At 36.8% G+C, this 22,240-nt stretch overlaps 1 long non-coding RNA gene across 1 annotated transcript in view; it reads right to left on the bottom strand.

The window, feature by feature from the left end:
- Nucleotides 1–5,582: 5,582 nt before the first annotated feature.
- LOC131404400 (uncharacterized) overlaps nucleotides 5,583–22,240 on the bottom strand; it is a 116,753-nt gene continuing 100,095 nt past the window's right edge. The window contains exon 3 of the long non-coding RNA XR_009219788.1: nucleotides 5,583–5,674. This is a non-coding gene — a long non-coding RNA (uncharacterized LOC131404400). The remainder of the gene's footprint in view (nucleotides 5,675–22,240) is intronic.

Genomic DNA, 22,240 nt, shown 5'->3' with positions numbered 1-22,240 from the left:
TCATAGAAATTAAAAACAATGATCGGACAGTTCTAGGTACAATCTGAATTTTGTCAAAATTTTATAAAAGTTCATGTTAAATTAAATAAGTGATTAATATAATCCCATTTATGGAGATCCTGAAAGGCAATATGATTTAGTAGGGATAGGAAGTTGAATAAAATAATAATATATTACTGTCAATATAATCACAATTATCTATCAAAGAAAAATTTGGTAACACAGCAAGTGCTCTAAAAACTTTTTGTGTTTTTGTTTTGTTTGTCTTGGTTTGGTTTGGTGTGATGGATGGTAATGGTGATAGAACACCCAGGACAAGTAAAGACAAGAGCGGCACAGATATTGTATGAAAATCAAAGGCAAATAAGAAAAAAATTGCTTTTTTTCTTAAACTAAATTTAAGGATAATCACCAGAGAGATTTTCCATCTATGCGTTAAGAGGCTGGACGTAAGAAAGAAAGGTTTGGCCCATTGCTTGGGGTAAATGGTAAAATGCTAACAGGAAGCAGAATTACTTTTTTCCAAGTGGGCTATCAAAGAGAATAATCTTTGCACTGGAAAGTACAGAAGAGATAGGGTTAAAAGAAAATTTCTAAGATAAGGAAAATGATAGTAGGTAAATACCCAAAGTCTTAATGAAACTGAATCTCTTGGCCCATATAAATTACTTCTTAGCATATGGAGAAAGCTATGAAGATGCGATTGGCTGTTCTACTCTTGCTTATCTTGGAGGAATCAAGTGAGAGACTTTTCATGGGCAAGTGTTCCATTGTTCAAAGGGTAGATTTTAGACCTACAAATTGGCTTAATGTGGAATCCTTACAAAGATCTAGAATTATTCTTGAACATTTAGAAAAAGATGTAATACACACTAGAGGATTAAACAGGTATACTATGAATAAGGAATAGGATTTTTAAAATAAGATTACTATACTGACATAGCAAGGCAAAGCTGTAGACACACTGTATCTTCATCAACGTTTATATTAAATGGCACAAAAAGAAGCTTGCATAGTAAGCTCATCAAATCGATAAGTGACAAAACTCTTGGTGGGATACCTAATTGATTCAATTATAGAAGACTAATTCAAAAAGACAATCAGGTTGGAAAAATAGGAATATATTTTTAAAAGGAAAATCTAAGTATACATAAAATCATGTACTAGGTTTATAAAATGATTTGACTAATTAACAGATGAAGGAAAAAAATGTTAAGGAAACTTGGTTTAAGAGCAGTCAGGGTGAAAAAGAACTAGGGGAATAGGGTGACTATTAGTTCACCATCTAGACAAATGAAGGAAGCTTTAGGAAGCCCATTTTAGGGTCTGTGCTATCTGTGCTCTCTAGCTCAGCTTTACCAGCAATAAAGCTGATATTTTTATCCCTGGTTTATATTATACCTGCATCTGATTGGCTCTAAAGCCCTTGCCATTAACCACACATCTCGACCCCTCCTGGAAGTCGGAGGTTAGGCTTCCTTGCCTTCCCACACTTGGTAGAACTCTTCTTAAGAGGAACATGGACTAGCTGAAGTGGCCAAAGAAGGAGGTGGGGAGAGGTGGGGCAAGGATGATGGGGATTTGAAAACTGAGTAATATGAGTAACGGCAAAAGGAAGTAGAAAAGGTTTACTCTGAAAGGAGGAGACACAGAAAGGACGAGGACACGGCCAATGATCAATTCAAGGGACAGAAAGTGGAAGAGAGATTAGATGCATTCAATGTGTAAACAGAAAGCTGACCTCTGCTGGGGGAATGAATGAAAACCATGGGAGACTGATTTCACTAATATTTAAACAAACATTATAATTAAAATTATTCACAAGTGTTCCTGGATTTTTTGGATTTCATCTCAAATAGTAGCTGGATTGTCAACTTTTGGGAATCTGTAGAAGATATATCTGTCCTGGATTTATTCATTTATGTAATATAGATGAATTGAGCATTTACTGTGAGCCAGGCACTCTTCTAAATGCTGAAAATGCAATGTTGAACAAGAGACAAGGAACATATTCATAAAATAAGTTATAATTATAAAATAAAAAACAATGTTGAACAAGAGACAGGACCCTTCTCTCATAAAGTTCCATTCTGGTTAGAAGGTGAAAAAATAAACAAAATAAGCAAATAGTGAACAACAATTTGTGATATTGATAAATGCTAAGAAACAAACAAATGGTGATGTGCTCGAGTATGACCAAGGGTGGGGGACTACTTCAGACAGTTGTTCAAGAAAGTCTTCTTTGAGAAGATGACACCTGACAACCGAACTGAGGCCTGAGGACAAAACAGAGCTCATGAAATCCAGAGGAAAAGAATTTCCGTTGGGGTAATACCAGGGACAAAGGTCATTATGCTTGAGTGGGCTTGTTGTATAGAAGGAAATTCACTAGGAATAGAAAATCACAAGCTTAACTGAGTAGGTAAGTTCACGTCCTACACTAATATTCTTGACTTGAAAATTTTCGTCATTTTCCAATTTAAATCTTTTAAAAACTTAGATGAATTTAGATGCAGCAGAATTCACTGTATATATATGAAAAATTCATGACATCAGCTGTCAATGGGAGACTAATACATTTTGTGGCAAGTTTTTAAGTTCTACTGATAAACACTTTGTCACATGTAAACCTGTAGAGGTTAGTAACCTCATCTTTCCCATCATTTTCCCTAAGTAAGAGAAAATCCTACATGCATTTATTGATTATGATGATGAAACAGATTTTCCAAAGTGTATTTTCAAGACAGAGGAAAACAGTGCTTCCATCACCACTCCAAGTCATGGCTCATGGGCATAGCATGATACAGGAGTTGGGAGCCCCTAGCTCTTGCCTTCATGCTGTCACTGACACAGTGTGGTGTGATTTTAATCAGGTTGTAATGTCTCAGATCCCCAAGTTGCTCCACTTGTGAAGAGAGAGGATTACAACATCTGTCTAATCAACTTGATGTATTCAAGGAGGATAATTTAGACAATGATGTAAAAATGCTCTGAAAATTTTAAATTATTAGACCAGACAAAGATCTTAATAGAAACTTTAGCATTATTCTTCATTGGAAGAGAAAGAGATCTTTGTAATTTTTCCACAACTTGCAGAGGATTTGAAGCCCAAAGCATGCTTCTAACAAAGAAGAAATAGGATCCAAAGCAAAATGGAACGTAAGGGAAATACTGAAAGGAAAGGGGGTAGTGAATGACAGTTATCTGGAGGAGGAGGGAGGAGAGAGATTTGTAGCTTAGAGACAATACAGTGGCAAAGAAATTATGATTGAGAACTTTGTGAAATAAAGTGGAAAATGGGTAAAACTCCAGCCAAACATGAGAAAGGAAAGGTCCCCAGCACTGGATCCCTTAGCAATTTTTCCATTTTTATTAAAAGGCAAAAGTGATCTTGACACATATACTTTAGGTACAACTCTCCCACAGTTTGCTTTTTATCTGTAGAAACAGAAAATTTATGAATTCTTATAGGTTTCCTTATATTTATTCCTTGCTAGAATATTACTATTAAACTTCTTTTCCCTAAAGAATTTAGTATTGTGATGTTGCAGTTATAGCAGGGGACCCTCATTACTGAAAAAAAAAAAATAGCTTTGTTTCACAGAGAACAGGATGGCTATGCAGTTTATGAAGGTATTTTGTCATTTTCCAGGCTCTCTATGTACAGAAAAGTGAAAATTATAAATTGAGGGGTGTCAGGAGACAGACAAACACATAAACCAATGAAAGATCAATAGTTTAGAGGGTAACAGAGACTTAAGAAGGTTGAATGCAAACAAGACTGAAATGCAACAAGTTTCCAAAGGCTGGATAGTGAAGATTAATGACCGAATTTATGTAGCTCACATTTATCTGACGTTACTAAAGTCCTCACACACTTACGTCCCCTCAACATGTATCTCACAGCCTAGGTGGAAAATGAGATCAGAAAACACTTATCTACACCAAATTTTCTACCCCTCTCTCTCTCTCATCACTCCCATCCCTTGAAACTGCCTGAAATTCTATCATTTAAGAGTCTTTTTGGCTCAACCTTTGTAGACTTTTAAGAGTATACTATCACATAAGAGGAAATAAGGAGAGGATGAAAGTTTAGGATGTGCCATTACAACCAGGGCTAGGACTGACTGAAGACTATGTGCCAGGCAGTGGACAAATTGCCTTACGTACATTGTCTTTTTAATGCTTAAAACAATCTTTTGATGTAGGTACTATTCTCATTTTAGAGATTAATTAATTGAGATTCAGAGAGGTTAAATGAGTTGCCCAAGGTCATACAGCTTAATGAATTGTAGAATCAGGATACAACCCACTATCTATAAAACAAATTGACCAGAAAGAAGCAAAGAACTGCTGTGTGGCAGTAAGGGCCGTCTTCAGTTTAACATCTATGAATTTACTGTAATACAACCTTGCACAACTAAGCCATTTTTTCCAGCAAGGCTTGGCAACTCGAGAAAAAGAAACAAGAAAGCTAATTGTTGAAGTCATCTAGGATTGACTGAGGACTGATCTAGTTGTTGTGGCTAGGGCATGACCATGGCGAAAGAATTGGAAAAAATAAAATAAAATATACATATGTACCATCATGGGACAAATACTGTGTTTTGGAAAGTCTAACTCATAAGATTCTTCATCAACTCAGTTTCCTGTAAAACAAATGAAAATGAGATTTTCATTCAGGGCAGGTTGTGTGTTGTTGTTGTTGTTTTGAGGGGGTGCTCAGAGAAGAAAAGGATTAGCTTGGCAGAGTCAAGGCTCCAGGAAAAGTGAGACTGAATAAGGATGCGTTGTGGCTTCTTTGTGAGCTTTAAGAGGATCTTGGATGACAGTGAGCCAACAAAAAGAGAGGAGGTGTATGTGTGTCAAAGCATAACTTGTTCAATGTCATAATTATTCTCCAGGCAAGGTTCATAGCCTCATACTATAAAGAAAGAATAATTACAGAATTCTCATCATACAGTATTGATGATAGATCTGAAATATTTGAATTTGAATGATGAGATTCAGAATTAAGAAAAATATATGATACATCATGTGTCTCTAAATGTCAGAAAAAATTATCCTATATGCTCCCTGATTAACTTACCAGTCATCATTTGGGAGCGGGAGGGGGGAGAGAATATTAGGGCAATTATTTCTTTCTTCAGTCTTGAATGAATTTTTAAAAATTGTTACTTTTAAGACAAAAGAGGGAGAAGAAAAATAAAGAATAAACAGAATGTCAAGTTGGGGGGAGTTGGTAGAGAGGGGAGGCCCTAGGAAAGGAAAGACTAAGTGTAAGGTAAGAAGCAGCAGAGCGTCCGTGGAGACAGGAGGTGTACCCAGACACCAGTCCAGGGTTGTTTAACAAATTATATGTAAGGGCCTAGGGTGGCTTAATGGCTCTGGCAACTTCCACTGGAGCATTTCAAACTCCTCTCCCAATATCCGTGCTTTCCCCTCACCCCAATCTTCATTAACCTGCTTTCAGGCTTTTTTTCCTAAGCAATAGAATATGAGTTCATAATAGTGAAGGGATGAGAAAGAATAAACGCAGACCAAATTTTTAAAAATTAGATTGCAAAATAACTAACCTTGAAAATCTACACAGGGTGAAGTTTGGGAGTAGAGCCTGGGATTCCCAGTAGAGCTGTTGACATTCATAATGTAGGAAGCCAGTGAGCATCATTACCTTTATAAAGAAGATTCAGAAATGAGTTGTGAGATTTGAGTCTCAACTCTACAATTCTATGAAAATTTGATAAACATATTTTTAAGTGATTTTCCAGCTTTCTCAGACTAATTTCTTAAAACTAATTACCACATTCTTAATTTAAATATGCAAGTTCATTTTCTTCAAATCTTAGATACATGTATGTGAAACTACTTTTCACCCCCAGATATTAAAGTGTTAAAATAACTTTCTAGGCCCAAAATGGAGCTGTTCCTGCCTGGGCTGTCACATCAGCAAATTGAAACTCATAAGTTTCTGTCCCTGTAAATGGTCCACTTGACCAGAAATGCAGTGCATCCCGTCAGCCAAGCCAACTCTGGGCCTTTTCACCCAAACAAGGTTGACTATGTGGTCCCAGCCAATCAGATGTTTTCTATTTTTCTCTTCCTTCTTCTTTATTCTTTATCCTATAAAAGCTTCCTGCCTCCTACCTCATTTTGCAGCTCTCCAAAAGGAAGCTGTCCACTTCACAAGGTGTTAAATAAGTTTGTTTGTATCACCTAATTTGTCTTCTTTAATCATTTTTTAACAAAAGCTTTGGGAAACAAGTTGCTGGATTTTTTCATATAATCCCTATCACATTGCTATATTTTAAAAACTGAAAGTAGTATTCAATTATGATGTTTCTATGACTTTGCACATTATAAATATGGTATTTTATGTTCCTAGTCTCATTTCCCCAGTCTACTGTAACAAACAACACTTTAAAAAAAATAAATCATGGTATCTTCTCACTTTGATTTATAAAAAAACTTCCCTTTACTCAATTCAAATAGGGAAATAAACTTCTAATGGCATCCATTACACTGTTGCTAATGATAACTACCAAACTTTTAAGGACATACAGGATTACTACATATTTCAACAAATTTAATATGCTCCAGAGAATTCCTAAAGTATTTCTGTTTGGAGATCTCCATTACTTTCATATCATATATTTATGATTTCTCTTCTTCTTTTTTTTTTTTCTCTCTCAAGCTGTTTTCCCACAGCATTTTTATATCAGAACATCTCTGTTAGCTATAAACTTTTAGAATTTTATTTTTAACCCTTGCATTTGTACCCTATTGCATTTATAGAACAGAAATCTGTCTTATATAACAAACCCCCCTCTTTGAAGTTCCACACTGGCAATTCAGACTGACCAGTTGGACAGACACTTCATTCAGTCACTGACAGGCCATTCTGGCCACACGAGTGCAGCTGGGGGATTAATTTTTTCAGTCATTGAGTACTTTTTATTGGAGAAAGATCCCCAGTCTTCAAAAATGGGCTAATTTATTCCATATATCCTTAAAGTGCCATAAACGATCTAAGAATTGCCCAATCAGTACTTTGTTCTTGCTACATAGGAAAAAAATTAGTGGGAAGAACAAAGAAGAGTAAGAAAAGAACTTGGGAAAAAATATCCACAGTGATTTACGCATGCCACATTTTCTGAAAACACTTGCACAACTTCTACTCTGGGATAACTTCTTTCAGACAAGTCAAATACGTTTTATATGGCTAGAATTCACATAACTTCAACACTTATTTATGCTGGAACTAATCAATGGGAATACACATAGAAAAGATAATGTTCCCATTCTCAATATCCTTGCGAGAAATCAGTAGACAATAGATAATGCTAATTGCAGTTTCCACAGAGTGCTATGGAAGCATAGAAAAGGACTTGATCCAGTTTGGGATACGTGGGGTAGGAGGGCAGGTCAGGGAACTATCTCCTGAAATAACTCCTGAACTGAGTCCTGAAGAATGAATAGATTTTACAAGGTAAAAAAAAAAATGGGGAAAGAGTATTCCAGAAAAAGAATAGCTGGCACAAAACACTGAGTTTTGAAACAGCATAACGTTTACAGAGAACTTTATGTTGGTCAGCGTTTCTGGAATTTAGAGCTGTGGAGTATAAATTTCAGGCAGGCAATGGAACTGAAGACATGAGCACGGCCTGGTAGCGAAGGGCCAAGGACATCATGCTAAGGAATTGGAAATTTAACCAGTAGATTAAGGGAAATCATAGTATAATTAGATATGCATTTTGGATAGACCACATCAGTGACAAGGACAAGGCTGAAGGCAAAAATATGGAGGGGAGAAAAAAATCTTTTTCCTCTACCCATCTTTGATTTATCTGCTGAGGCCTTGAAAATTAGACTGACAAAAGACAGATTAACAAAAGAAAAACAAACAGAAGTTTATTAACATGTGCATTGCTCATACACACAGGAGTACTCAGTGATGACTAACTCAAAAGAGTGGTTAGAACTTGGGTTTATATAGCATCTTAGCAAACAACAACAATTTTGTAGAGATTTGACAAGACAAATGAAAGGACTTTGATCTTGTAGGGGTGTAAAATGTGGAAAGGCAAATATATGGGGAAACTAATGTTAGATAAGGGCTAGTTATAAAGGTTTGTTTGTGTAAACTCTTTCTCAGTGCCATCTCTGGGCTGATAAGAGTCTAGAGCTGCCTCTTGTGATTAAATTCTGTCCTTCCTGGTAGAGGGGAGGCAGGCCACGTTTTCAAATTTATGTCCCGCTTTTAGGCAAGCAGGGGGAGGGCAGAGAGATTTTCTTGTATCTGCTTCTTCTCAGTTGCCTTCAGCTTAAAATAATCCTTATGCCAAAGGAGCGTATTTTGGAATGGGGTATTCTGTCACTCTTCAGATGCTAGTGTGGAGAATATTGCAAATAACAGGTGAAAGATGATGGGGATCTAAATAAGGTAGAGGCAGTAGGGATGAACAGAGGAGGACATAGTCAATGTAAATTTAGAAAACAAACAAAAAAACAGCATAATTGTACTGATTAATTCTACAGCAAAGGGAGAAAGGTTTTTGGTGTGTATGACTAGATGCATAGCAGTTCTATCAACTCAGGGGAATATGAAAAAAAAAAAAGATACAGTCTTGAAGAAGATGACGCCACCTTTAGATTAGAGATGCCCAGAAGGAAGTTGAATTTCTTGACATAAATCTCATGGAATGAAGCCAAGTCTAAATTAGGAGTCAATTATGTAAGATGGTTAAAATGACGTGTGATATTGAAATCAAAGAAGAGGTGTTGAGTAGAACTGACACTAGAAAGGTCACAGACAAGAGACTTAGAGACTTGCTAGGTTAAAGGAAGACTGTCTCAGAGGTGAGGAGGGACACCAGGAGGGAGAAAGTGATACAAGCCAAGGGAAAGTGGGAGTTTCAAGGATGGAGTAGGCAAAATTATTGCTGGAGTGGCTCTCTTCTGTCAAGTAAAAACTAGAACCTTTTTTTACTGATTTAGAGGTCACTGGGGATCTTTGGGGTCGAGTAGGGGGGCACTTTCATCATAGTATAATGGATAAATAGAAGTAGAGAAAAACAAATAACAGATACTACATATAGATACTAAATATAGATATTAAAAATATATATGATATATAAAATATATATTCTCCAATCAGAATATATAACCGAAGAATTCCACTGCCACCCTCCCCAAGAAGGCGGTTTTTTGCTTTGGTTTTGAATGGAAGGAATGGAGTGTGCTCACAAGCTGAAGGGAAAGAGCTGGTAGAGAAAGACACACTGATGATACAGAGAAACAAGGATAATTAAGAACCAATGGGAAGAGAGGCAATCAGTACAAGAGCAAATGTAGAGGAATTTTGCCTTACACAGGAGGACGGGCACCACAGCCTTTCCAAAACTGTAGGGAATGGAAGACTGATGTGTGCTTAGGTGGATGCATTTATTGGATTATCTATTAAGATTTAGTTTGCAACTGTTGCTATGTACCTTCAAATGAATGAAAGCTACAAATCTTGATTTTACCATTTTCCAGGCTTCTCTCAAGAGGTTAAGCATAGACATGTGAAATGCTGAGGTAAAACCATGCTAACGGAATAGAACTGCACAAGCAAGCTAAAATTATAGACTTAGAGACAGCATTAAGATAAAGCAGTCTACTAATAAATATTAAGTACCTACTATGTTCAAGACACTATAATAAGCATTTTACAGGCACAAAGTATCTTCATTTATTATTCACAATAATCAAATTAATTTAGTCCTATTATTATTCCCATATCATAGATGAGGCAACTGAGTCTTAGAGAAATTAAATGACTTGTCCAATGTTTTTCATAAAGTGAGGATTACTGCTCTGATCTGTCTGATTCCAAACATGTGTTCTTAACCACTCAGTCATATCACTATCTAGGGCTCAACTCAACTTCCCATCCCCTCCTTCTCAACATGTAACCCCTCTGCAATGGACCTAATGTTTCTGTCCCCTCAAAATTCCTATGTTAAATTCCTAACTCCGGATGTGATGGTATTAGGAGGTAGGGCTTCTGAGAGCTAATTAGGTCATGAGAGTGGAGACCTCATGAACAGGATTATCGCCCTTATAAAAGGGACCCAGAGAGCTCTCTCATTCTCTCTCTGCCATGTGAGGTACAAGAAGACAGTAGTCTATAACCCAGAAGAGGGATCTCACTAGAACCCAAGCATGCTGGCACCCTGATCTTGGACTTTCAGCTTCCAGAACTGTGAGAAATAAATTTCCGTTGTGTTTAAGCTACCCAGTCTACAGTATTTTGTTATGGCAGCCTGAACTACGACACTCTCCTTGTGGCTATCAGGTGCAAACTCCTTAAAAGTGCTGACTTTCTTTCCTTTAGATGTATCTATATATGCACCCATCATTCTCGCCTTCAATCCAAAGCCGGCCTCCATCTACTCATTGCCCCAGCGACATGAGGAATAATGAACGTCAACTTGGTCAAGTGGTCATCACAGCATTCGACGACTTATTAGTTACTCATAATGAGAAAAGACTCAGACATAGCTGAATTGAACAAAGAACTAAGAAGCTATACAAATTAAAATATGAGGAGCTCAGATTAAAAGAGAAAAATGTGTGTTCAATTGATCCATACATTTGGAAATAAAAACTGTTGTCTTCTATCCAGTGATCTGCGAATTGCCTATGTATACAGAAAAAAAAAAACAATCAATTTAGTACCTAAAATCAAAATTATCTTTTATATTCCTTCACTTCAGGTGAAAAATAGTAAATTAAGAAATAATTTAGGGGCCGGCCCTGTGGTGTAGCAGGTAAGTGCGCGTGCTCTGCTGCTGGCAGCCTGGGTTCGGATCCCGGGTGCACACCGATGTATCGCTTCTCATGCCATGCTGTGGCAGCATCCCATATAAAGTAGAGGAAGATGGGCACAGACGTTAGCCCAGAGCCAGTCTTCCTCAGCAAAAAAAGAGGAGGATTGGCAAATGTTAGCTCAGGGCTGATCTTCCTCACCAAAAAAAAAAAAAAAAAAAAAAGAAATAATTTAGTTTTTAAATCTCAGTGTTATTTAGTTGCCACTGAATGAAATATTACTTAAAGAATGAAAGGATTTTATTCCACAAAACTGCAAGAAGATTTATTTGTTGCTTTAATTCCACAAAGCAGAGCAGTTAATTTCATTGATTTTTTAAATTCCTGAGAGTATTTTTTTCTCTACATTTGCTGGTTCTCTTTATGAACTGCTGATAGGTTGGTCTAACTACAAAGAGGTCAATTTCAGCATTTGGAGATATATGTATATACACACAATTTCTTCAGCTATAAAGTAATATAATAATGTGTATAGACTCACACAATGGAAAAAATATACGATTGAAACCTGAATATTAGCTGAGGATGATAATGGAGAGAAACAGTATGATGTCTAGAATGGGCCATTCAAGCCATGCTACATAGAAAGAGCTTCACAGAATACTTACTTGATAAAGAGAAAAAGGGGATCCGTGCATTAGGAAACACTGTTCTAGTTTAGAACCTGAGAACATGGATTTAAAAAGAAAAATCTTCACCACCAATACATTTCTTTTTATTCACTATTATTGCTGGAACTTTTTTTTTTTTTTTTTGATTTTCTCCATCTAGCTGGTTAACTTGACACTGTTGAATTTCTAGCAAGTCTAATTGGAGAGGCCTCTGTCAAAACCTCTCTGCTCCATATCCAGAGTAAGTAAAAGAAAGAGCTTTATATCTTCAACAACAGGAGGTGTTAGATGCTCCAGTTGGTTCTGAAGGGCTCTATGACATCTCCTTCTTAATCTGAAAGGATAGATTCTTTTCCTGGTTCAACTTGAGTCTTCTCTGATGAGAAAGAGTTGGGAAAAAATGAGCTCTCAGGATCTTTTGATTTTTATAAATGTAAATAGTCACTCAATTTGAAGAATTTGTTATTCTCAGCATCTTGAAAATAATTTTCCAGTGAGCATCATGCCTCTGCAAATTTTAGCTAATACACTATGTTTTTAAATATAGCCTTTTTATTAACTCTCTAAATTAAGGAAAAGAAAACAACTATGTCTTTTGAAGCTGTTGAAACTTCCTCCCTCTTCAGTTTTTACCATTATTTTTAAACTCACAATTCTATGGATCTACTTTTATTCTTCTTCTTCTTCTTCTTTTTTTTTTTTTTGTGAGGAAGATTAGCCATGAGCTAACATCCATTGCCAACCCTCCTCTTTTTTTGCTGAGGAAGACTGGCCCTGGGCTAACATCTGTGCCCATCTCCCTCTACTTTATATGGGATGCTGCCACAGCATGCTTGATAAGTGGTGCATAGGTCCACACCCAGGCTCTGAACCCATGAAACCCAGGCTTCTGAAGCGGAGCAGACAAACTTAACCACTATGCTGCCGGGCTGGCCTCATCTATGGATCTACTTTGAGAGTAAGCTTCAAATTTTAGTAGGTAACTTTTGTAGTTACATTTAATCCAAATGCCTAATCCTTTTGTGTGTCATTGGGAGGGGGTGGTTCTGCCAAACTAAATGATTGCAATCTCTTATCAGATCAACTCAATTTGAAACTTGCCCAGTGAGGGAATTTTGTAAGTTAAACTATGTAGTTCCAATAAAAGTCTTGACCACAAATTTCAAAAGATAGCAAACATTTATTAAATTGTAACTCACCATATCAACTACATGCACTTATCTGAGATAATCTTATTTACATATCAAGAAAGGGTCACTGTACTTATGATATAAACACGGGTAATAATCCTTCTTGGAATTAGATGCTAAATGATTCTAGTTTTATTGGTTTCCAGACATAATTACATTTAGTTTAGAGTCATGTGTACACTTTCGCAGTGCGTGAACATTCAAAAATAATGAGAGTAAATTGATTGGTTCCTATTAAATTTATGTGAGGCAATATTGTGGTTTATGAAGGGATTTCTAGGATAGCTGCACATTTGGCTATATTTATTTTCTTGATAATTGTCCTACATAGATTGATGTTTGCTATCTATTCATTTATTTCTTTTCTTTTATGCTTTTAATAAAGCAATTTTCAAAAACTTGTTTCAATCCTAAAAGATAACACCACAGGAAAAGGAACAAAAGAAATTATTAAAAGGCAGAAATTATTGATTTAAGATACTAGATTAAAAGAATTAAATTTCTACCACCTGACTACGTAATAAGTAAGCTACTCTCTGCATTCAATGTAAAATAAAGGATTAGGGCAAATTTATTTGCATAATAAAAGCCAAAAATGTCACTTTTACCTAAAATATTCAGATTATTAATGGTAAGATGTTTCTATATTGCATTATGCAAATAATTACTCCAAGTCTGTCATTTATAATGAATCTCTAAATTACCTTCCAGCTCCATAATTCCATGACATTATTTGAAAACAGACATAGAGCCTGTTTTTGAGAGGGGAAACATGGTAGCCCTAGTTGTCTAAATATAAACATAAAAGTTAGTTTATAAGGTAAGATGTTGCAAAATTAGAAGTAAGATTGTTAGCTAACAAAAAATTTAGTCTAGTAAATTGGTTTCTAAGAGACTAGTTAAGAGACAAGGAAGATAATCCACCCATCTTTACTATGAATAAAACAGGGACTACTATGATTGCTAAAATTATATTATATGATCTTTTTGTAGGCTCTGAGGCAAATGAACTTAGGAGTATCTCCTGTCCTGACAAGAGGTCTTAAAGGTCCTTTGCCTGGATTGGTACAAATCACGGTCTTCTTTCTGCTGGTACCTTGATTCTCTACACCTAATTCTTCAACTCCTGCTGGTCTCCTGGTTCCAAAATTGTTGCTACTCTTTGGACTATTAAGATTATTGATTTCCTTAAGTCAAACAGAGAGAGACAAATACCATATGATTTCACTCATATGTGGAAGCTAAACAAACACATAGATAAGGCAAACAGATTAGTGGTTACCAGAGAAGAAAAGGGTGGGGGGAGGGCGAAAGGGGTAAATGGGCACATACATATGGTAATGGATAAACACAGGACTGTTGATGGTGAACATGATGCAGTCTATACAGGAACTAAAATATAGTGATGAACACCTAAAATTTACACAGTGTTGTTAAACCAATATGACGTCAATAAAATAAAAAAAAAATAGATTATTCATTTCTTATGGGCAAGAGCTCTGTCTTGAACCTCTTGGTCTCCTCCACGTTGACTACATAACTCAGTAGATATAGGCCCTCGGGTATTATTTGCCAACATGTATATCTTTGAGTGATAGCTCCAAAGGGCTGCTAACAGCACTTTATGTACTGACCGTCACCTAGATACAGTCTTCTTACTATTTAGAATAGGGTGTGCCAATAGCTACATTTGGTATACTTTCTTCCCCCCAAAAAGTGTTGTTTTGAATGTTTATACCTGACTTCAATCAGCTATTCTTGAGATGTTCTCATACGGACTGAAAAACATGGTGTCTTGTGCCCAAAACTATTCGTAGATATTTATCAGAATTCATGAACCAGCGTTTGTGTGACTTTGAGGTGTTAGATGCTCAGGCCAGAGAATGTTTATTTAATGATGCTTAACAACTAAAATTGTAACTAATGGGAGTTTAAATAGGCAGTGTAGCGATGGTCCACCTCATTGCGCTAGTAATACTTATTGATCTCATTGTGTAAAAAAGCTTGGGTTTGAATCCTTGAGCTTCTAGAAAGGTCAGGGGAAAAAAGAAAATCATTCGAGATTCCAGAAAATTACCCAGGTGGACTCGAATAAGCAAAATATGAGAAAGCAATGATTATCTCCCCCTCTCATAGAATATGGAAACCAAAGCAAAACAAAACTAGAGATGATAGACAAAAGATTATGGAACATTTTATAGATTTGAACATGCTCCATCACTGGTTCTTAAGACCACGTACTAAACAAGGTGTCCTGATTCCTGCCAGTAGCAGAGGAACTTAGCACAGGGCTGTGACGCTGGTATAGATATTGAGAGACATTACCTTAACTAGATCCCACACTTAGAGCCAGCAGATAATCTAACTCTGAAGTATTGTTTCTTTAAAAAGTGATATTTTGAAGAAGCATTACTTCCCCAATGAAGGAAGGCTGACTAACGCTATGAATGCTTTTCTTAAAGAGTTTTTAGACTATGAAAACATAAGAAAATCACACAGCAAGCATGCTAACACTATCAGCACTTTTAGTCTTGAAACTTAATCAATGCTTTTGATAAGAAAAATGTCAATTTTTAAAAACTTTCAGTTTCTAATGTGTTTCATAGATAATAAAGGAAACACCATTATGACATATATAATTATCCTATGCAACATATATTAAAAGTTAAGATACCACAGATATATGTGTTTGCTTATACGTGTGTGTGTGTATATATATAAATTTTTAATTAATTCTCTTATATTTTGCTATCTCATCTTTAGTAACTATATCTACATCAGCATCTGCAGCATTATTTATGATGAGACTCTTCTAGCCCTTGTATGAAATGAGCAAAGGGACTTCTGGGACAAGCTTGCTGTAGCCTGAGGGGCCACTCTTTCCTGACATTTGCCATTGTCCAGTCATTCTAGTCGTTAAGCCCCTCTAATTCAGTGCATACAATGCCCTACTGTGATGGCCACTTGCGGACAAGATACAAAGGTACAGGGAGGAGTCACTTTGTGTGCCCTTCCTGCAATCTATTTGTGTATCATACTCCTGCTTCCTTTCCCACCAGCACTAGAATCATTCCCGCATAGCACAGAATGGGGTTGAGGGGAACTATTCTAAGGACAACATCCTAAAATGGAAAGGAGCAGATGCAGCAGCATTTCTCAAGTGACAGCATTCCACAATGAAAACTTCTGATCCAACCAGAATCTGTGTAGGCAGTTTCACATATGTATTTATAAGTTATATGAATGAGTGTTCTATTCCAAACTGCTTGTTCTTTTAGTATCTCTCTTTCTCCCTGAGGAGACAGAGTTGCTTGGGCCTAAGAGTTGACCAGATGGACCACACAATGGTGTGCTGATACCATTTGTGCAGTGAATGGAAGAGAGGGTTTCAAAGCTCTCCCTATTCTCAAAGGATCCAGGCTTCCATCTGTTGGGAATGGCCAAATTCAATCCTAATAGTCCAGTTCAGACACTAAATTCACTCAATTATTTAGAGAATTCCCTCAGTGGCGCCAGTCTCTCACTAGTTTTCAGTTTTATGTCACAATTTAGAGCCCCATGTTTGCAAGGCAGTTAAGGTCACAATGGGAAACATGCGACAGAGATGTCCAAATAAGAACACTTTTGCTCTCTTAGAAAAAGGAAGGAAAAGAGGCGCACTGTGGTTAAATGCTGTGCTTAGGTGATAAATCAGAGGTAGAGCCAGGAAGAGGACACAAGCTTTCTAGTTCTCACCTATGACAATGCCAAGCAGTCACACAAAAGAAAAGTTGTATTGCTTATGACAGCAGCCAAGTAAAATAAGACAGAGCAAGAAACAGCGGTTTATGTTTTTACCATTAGCAACACCCTTCCCACCATTGTTTTAAGCAATATCGTTTGGTTTTAATCAACTCCTTAAAAGCCACCCATCTTTTTCTATAGAGGTGATTGTTTATTATCCTCTACAACAAGTCCTTGCACAGTCTATCTAGGCTGGAATTAAGGAGGAGCAGTAGATCTCTTCGCCAAAACCCCAATTGTGAAAGCTGTCATTGAGAAGGGCCAGCAGTGAACTCAGGGCCCTGCCAGCTCATTGGAAAGAGAATCTTTGTGTTGGCTGATGCACTCGTAAGGAAATGAGGTTGAGGATGGAAAAAAGACCAGTTGGAATACACATCATGGTAAAAGAGGTTTACTCTCTGACAGCTGGGATTTATCCACCACAATAACTGGGGTGGGGTACTTAATGTTTTTTTCTCACTTCTCAAATTTAGAGGAGTGTGCTGGAAAGACAGAAAATTAGACTTTGAGAGAAGCTGTTCTCTGATTCTGCTAAACACAGATCCTTTTGTAAAATGGAGTCTGGTGGAGAGAAATTCTCCTAGCTGGAGTCCACACCACGGTGATTCATATTCTTAATAGGAATGAAGCCAGTACGGCTGGGGAGAGATACACTATACAAACAGAGGGAGAGAATAACGAATATCTTCCCTGCCTACCTGAGCTGCAGGGAACTTACTTTTATGCCCCTTCAAGTGGACACAAATAGACTTTCTTCTATTTATAGTTCCATTTAACTACTAATGAGGGCATATATTGGGATTATTACAGCAAATCATCTGTTGATTTAGTGCCCTTCAGTCAAATGGAACAATGTGTTCGAAGGACAGCATATATACCACATAGTTAAGAGCACAGATTGTGGAGCCAGGCTGCCTGAGGGTAGATCCCTGGTTCACCAGTTGAAGTCCTGTAACCTTGGCGCGTTACTCCATCCCTCTGTATCAGCCACCACATAGGACTCTTCTGAGGCACCAGTGCATTAATATGTGCAAAGGGCTGATAATTGTGACTTTGTGCCTATCTCCACCCGGCTCCTATTACCAGCAGAAAAATGTTTTTTTTAAAAGAGGCCTTCAACATGTATCTCATACAACTCTATTCACACTGATTGAAAATTTACTGTAGTCTGAATCCTAGAAATTAGGATGACAGAGTGGCTTTGGAGTCAGACAGCCTGGATTCAAATCCTGACTTGACCACTTGCTGTACATAATTTTTGTAAGTTTCAGTTCTTTTACATGTAAAATAGGGACAAAATGCCTAACTCTTCATTCAGCTAGTTCATATTCTCCCTATCCCTCAAGACCTGGGTAAGATTGGCTCAATAGCCCATTTCCACACCCCTAGACTTCATGACTATTGCCAAGATGACAGGGAAGTGAAGAGAAGAAAATTTTCCTTCTCATGGTCTCTTCTGCCTCTGAAACAGTTGTTCCTAAATGTGAGTTCTCACAGTTGCATAAAACAAATGAGCAAAACTCTGACGGTAGAGTGTTTGTATTTTAGAATTTACTAAGAGCTGCTTGTTATCAGGTGGGGGCTGCATGTCATATTCTCAAAGCAAGCAAAATCAAAATGCACATCATGCATTCCTGTTCTCTGAATTTCTTGTTTGTTTGGGTTTTGGCTTGTCTGTTGGTTTGTTCATTTTTATCTCCACTGGTCCTCTCCTGACCCTTCTCTCCCCCATGCAGATTTCAGTCTTACATCCTATAATTGATAGCTCCCTCCTCCCTCCCACATTTCCCGTCAAACACCAAATTCAGCAGAACAATTTAGGTCTCCCCACTGTGACTCCTAAACTGGCATAGCCTAATCCATCAAGCACTGAACATACAAATGCCTTTCCATTCAACAACACCCTTCCTGCTCAGAAAACAATTATCATTATAAGTGGAATTTTCAGATAATTTTTAGTGTAATGTTTGTCACATATTAAACACTTACTTTATAACAGCTCTATAGAAAAGGATAAGGTTAGATATAGAAAGCTGAATAAATAAAATCTCCTGCCCACAAACAGGTCTTGTCTAGTAAGTCACAGTATGTCAGCACCATGTTCAAGAGTTCATGAAACTGTGCATCCATGTATATAAATGGGTGGCCATACGTGACAAGTAATCCTCTTTAATTCTATTGATGCCAGATGCTATTACTTCTTTGCAGAGGGCATGGACTTAAAAGAAACAAAACGTTCTACATTTTTACAGTGCATACATTTCCTCCTCAATTAAGGAGAACTCAGTCTTCAAAAAATGCAATAAAAAGCACACCTAGGGTTTAACTTGACTTTTCATAACATACGCAATATTGATTAATGCTGTTCATTTCTTAAGCAGCTTCACGGAAGGGATGCAATAGGTTTGCAAACAATCCCCTGTTCTTAATGAAGTTATTGCTAGTATATATCTATTCACGAATTGAATCGAAAATGAAGCTGGCAAAAGCCATCCACAAATGCATTTACTCAAAAAATTTAGATGAGAATTGGCTCTTTTGGTTTAATCCTCAAGCAAACATTTACCCAGATGCACTTACTCCACCCTGTCACAGGAAGGAACTAGTAATTGTTTCTGTGTACTGATATGTTCTTATAATTAAGGCTTTGGGAATGTGGGTAAAAATCTGCTTGGTGTATTTAATTAAAATTAGTAGGAAATTTAAAACCAAGCAAGTATTGTCAGTAGTACTTACTTTTTAATACAAAGAAGCCCAGGTGCTTAGAAATTTATGCCAGAAGAAAATAGAGACTTGCTATATTCAGAAAGGAACGTTATACATTCAGTTTTCACATTCCTTAAAAAGATCTACAGAATCTTGGATTCTGAGTGAATAGAACCATGATTTCATAAATCAATAGACTAATCAATCAAGCTGAAATAATCTGAGTGCCTACTATGTGCTTAATCCTGAGATTCAATTTTTAATCTTGAAAGTAAAGAGAAAATTGAAAAAATATAAGAAACCATTTCTATTCTGAGAGATGAGACTAGAGAATAAAAAAATCGTTAAGTGAAAGAAAAAATATACAAAACCAAGTGCTAGAATGTGATACTAACTTCAAAGGACAATAAGAATTCAGAAAGGGACTGCAAAATCAGGAGCAGAGTCATCAAGGAAAGCTTCATCGATCAGCACGAAACAAGACTTCAAGAATGAGAGCCAACTTGAAGGAGTTCCCAGTAACCAAATCTGGGATAATTTGAGAAAAAAAAAAATAATGATGATAGTAATAGACTGTAACCCATAGAACAAAATAGGAATCCATGAGTCCATGCTAATATAAATAAATAATTAAAAAAATAAATGCATAAGAGAGAATGGATAGATTTTTTTATGGTAGAATTCTAATTGATAAATGTAGAAGTACTGGTAGAAATTGAAATTCATCATTTTCACAGTAGTAATGGTTGCAGGCAAGAACCATTTTGAATTCTAAAATTAGTGGGCAAAATATAAGGAGAAACAGGATATTTGCATAATCTCAAAGTAACTCCCCACAAGTACTTAAGGTACAAAAAGAGAAATAGTAACTCTACTGACTGGATAGTGTTCTCGCAAATTCATGTCCTTCCTGACCCCAGAATTCAGCCTTATCTGGACTGGAGTTGTTGCAGATGTAAATAGTAAAATTACGCTGAAGTCACACTGGAGTAGGGTGGGCCCTTAACCTGATATAACTGGTGTCCTTATAAGAAGAGGAAGACACGGACAGACACAGGGACAATGCCTTGTGTCTGTGAAGGCAGAGATTTGAGTTATGCTGCCAAAAGCCAAGAAATGTTCAGGGCTGCCAGAATCTGGAATAGGCAAGGAAGGATCCTCCCCTAGAGGCTCTGGTGGGAGCATGACCCTAAGAAAACTTTGATTTTAGATTTCCAGCCTCCAGAACTGTGAGAGAATATGTATCAGTGGTTTTAAGTCTGTGGTAGTTTGTTATGGTAGCCCTAGGAAACTAATACAGTAACTTACTAGTAGAAAAACCTGGCAGACACCACTGTAAGTGATCAAAGTAAACATTGTTAGTAAAAAGACATATCAACATCATGTACCTCCTGATGTCATATGCTGAGAAAGGCACACTTGCACTTTTGCAGTGCTCTTGACAAAAGTGCATAACATCAATCTAATAAGAAAATATCAGCTAAATTCAAATTGAGAAACATTCTATAAAAGAGTTGGCCAGTACTCTTTAAAAGTGTTAAGGTTGTGAAAGACAAAAAGAAACTGCGAGATTAGAAATTGTCTCAGATTGGAGGAGACATGACAACTAAATGAAATGTGGGACCATGGATTCCGAACCAGGAAAAAGAAGACATTAGTTGGAACAATTGGCAAAATTTAAATAATGTCTTTACATTAGTTTATTTCCTGGTTTGGATCATTGTACTATGGTTACATAAGATGTTATCATTAGGAGAAGCTGGGGGAAGGGTACTCAGGAACTCAGTGTACTATTTTTGCAACTTGTTTAAAAGTCTAAGAGTATTTCAAAATAAAATATTAAAAAGAATAGTGAATAAAATCCAGGGGGGAAAATCGTAGTGTCAAGCAAGAGAGATAAAGGAAGGGATCCCTTGCCACATATGGGCCAGATTTGAACAAAGGCAAGAGATAGAGGGAAGCAGAACCCAGCTGACTGCATCTGTGTTGCAAGTAGCGGGAGGGGGGCACATGGTAGCCTGCGTAGCAGGTGCTGCTGGGTGAGGAAAGGCCTCAAAAGTCAGACAGGAATCGCACATTGATACAGAATGGAATCTGTGTAGGATTTTGAGCAAAAGAATGATGTGATGGAAGCATTGTTAAATGACAATTTGTCTGGCAGGAAAATGCAGGACGGATTCTGCTTATACAGACTCTTCCTGTCAAATGAATCTAATCCCCCGTAGGACAGTAGCTAACTGAAGAGTCTGAAGGAAGTGCTTGTCAATCTTTCATCTCTATTCAGGGATGTTTTCTCATTCCTTCTTCCTTAGAGGCAGAGTTGAAGTTTGGTATAAGGAGTGATATACACATTTGAAAGATTGTCAGAAAAGCACTAATAGGAAAATACAAGTGACTAGTATTTAGAAAACAAAAATAAATAATCCAAAGACAAAAATAATAGAAATTTTGTGGATTAAGCCAAAGGAAGAATTTAAGGCCAGAGCAATCACACTATAGGTAGCAATAATGATCCAAATTCCTGGAAAACTCCTAGAATAAGAAAAAACCATAAAACCATTCTCTTTCTCTGCTTAGGGTTGGTCTGATTCCTTCTAGATTACATTTCCAGATCTAGGCTACAGAGTAAAGATAGATATAAAGAACCAAAGATGGATTAAAGGAGGAGAGTGATCAAGGATTCAGAGGGTTCAGAAATAATTTTAAGTAACGAAAGGTCCTAAAATAGTGCAGTTTGAAAAGATTGCCGGGGGAAGGGATTAAAAATGGACTCTACCATAACAAAAGCTCATTCCTTCAAGCTCAGCTGATGGAACTGGCAATCACGTACCATAGGTTAGGTTGAAGTTCACCTTTACACTATTTTGAAGGAATATTTTGTTAAACCGATTATTAATGTAAACTAAAGACACTGTTTAAAAAGCTTTTTGTGGGCCTAGTGTGCCCCAAAAGGAAAAGTTATAATCTTATAGCAGGTAAGACTCAAACTTTGCTGCTGACTTATAAAAGCTAAGCTTTCATTTATTTTTTTAAAGGTGTTTATGTTGAGGTTTAAATCTCACTATTTAAAATCTCAAC

The sequence above is a fragment of the Diceros bicornis genome, chromosome 1, assembly GCF_020826845.1.
Source record: "Diceros bicornis minor isolate mBicDic1 chromosome 1, mDicBic1.mat.cur, whole genome shotgun sequence".
NCBI classification, from domain to species: Eukaryota; Metazoa; Chordata; class Mammalia; order Perissodactyla; family Rhinocerotidae; genus Diceros; species Diceros bicornis.
Note: the sequence above shows the minus strand (reverse complement) of the source record. Positions and strands in the feature narration are given on the sequence as shown.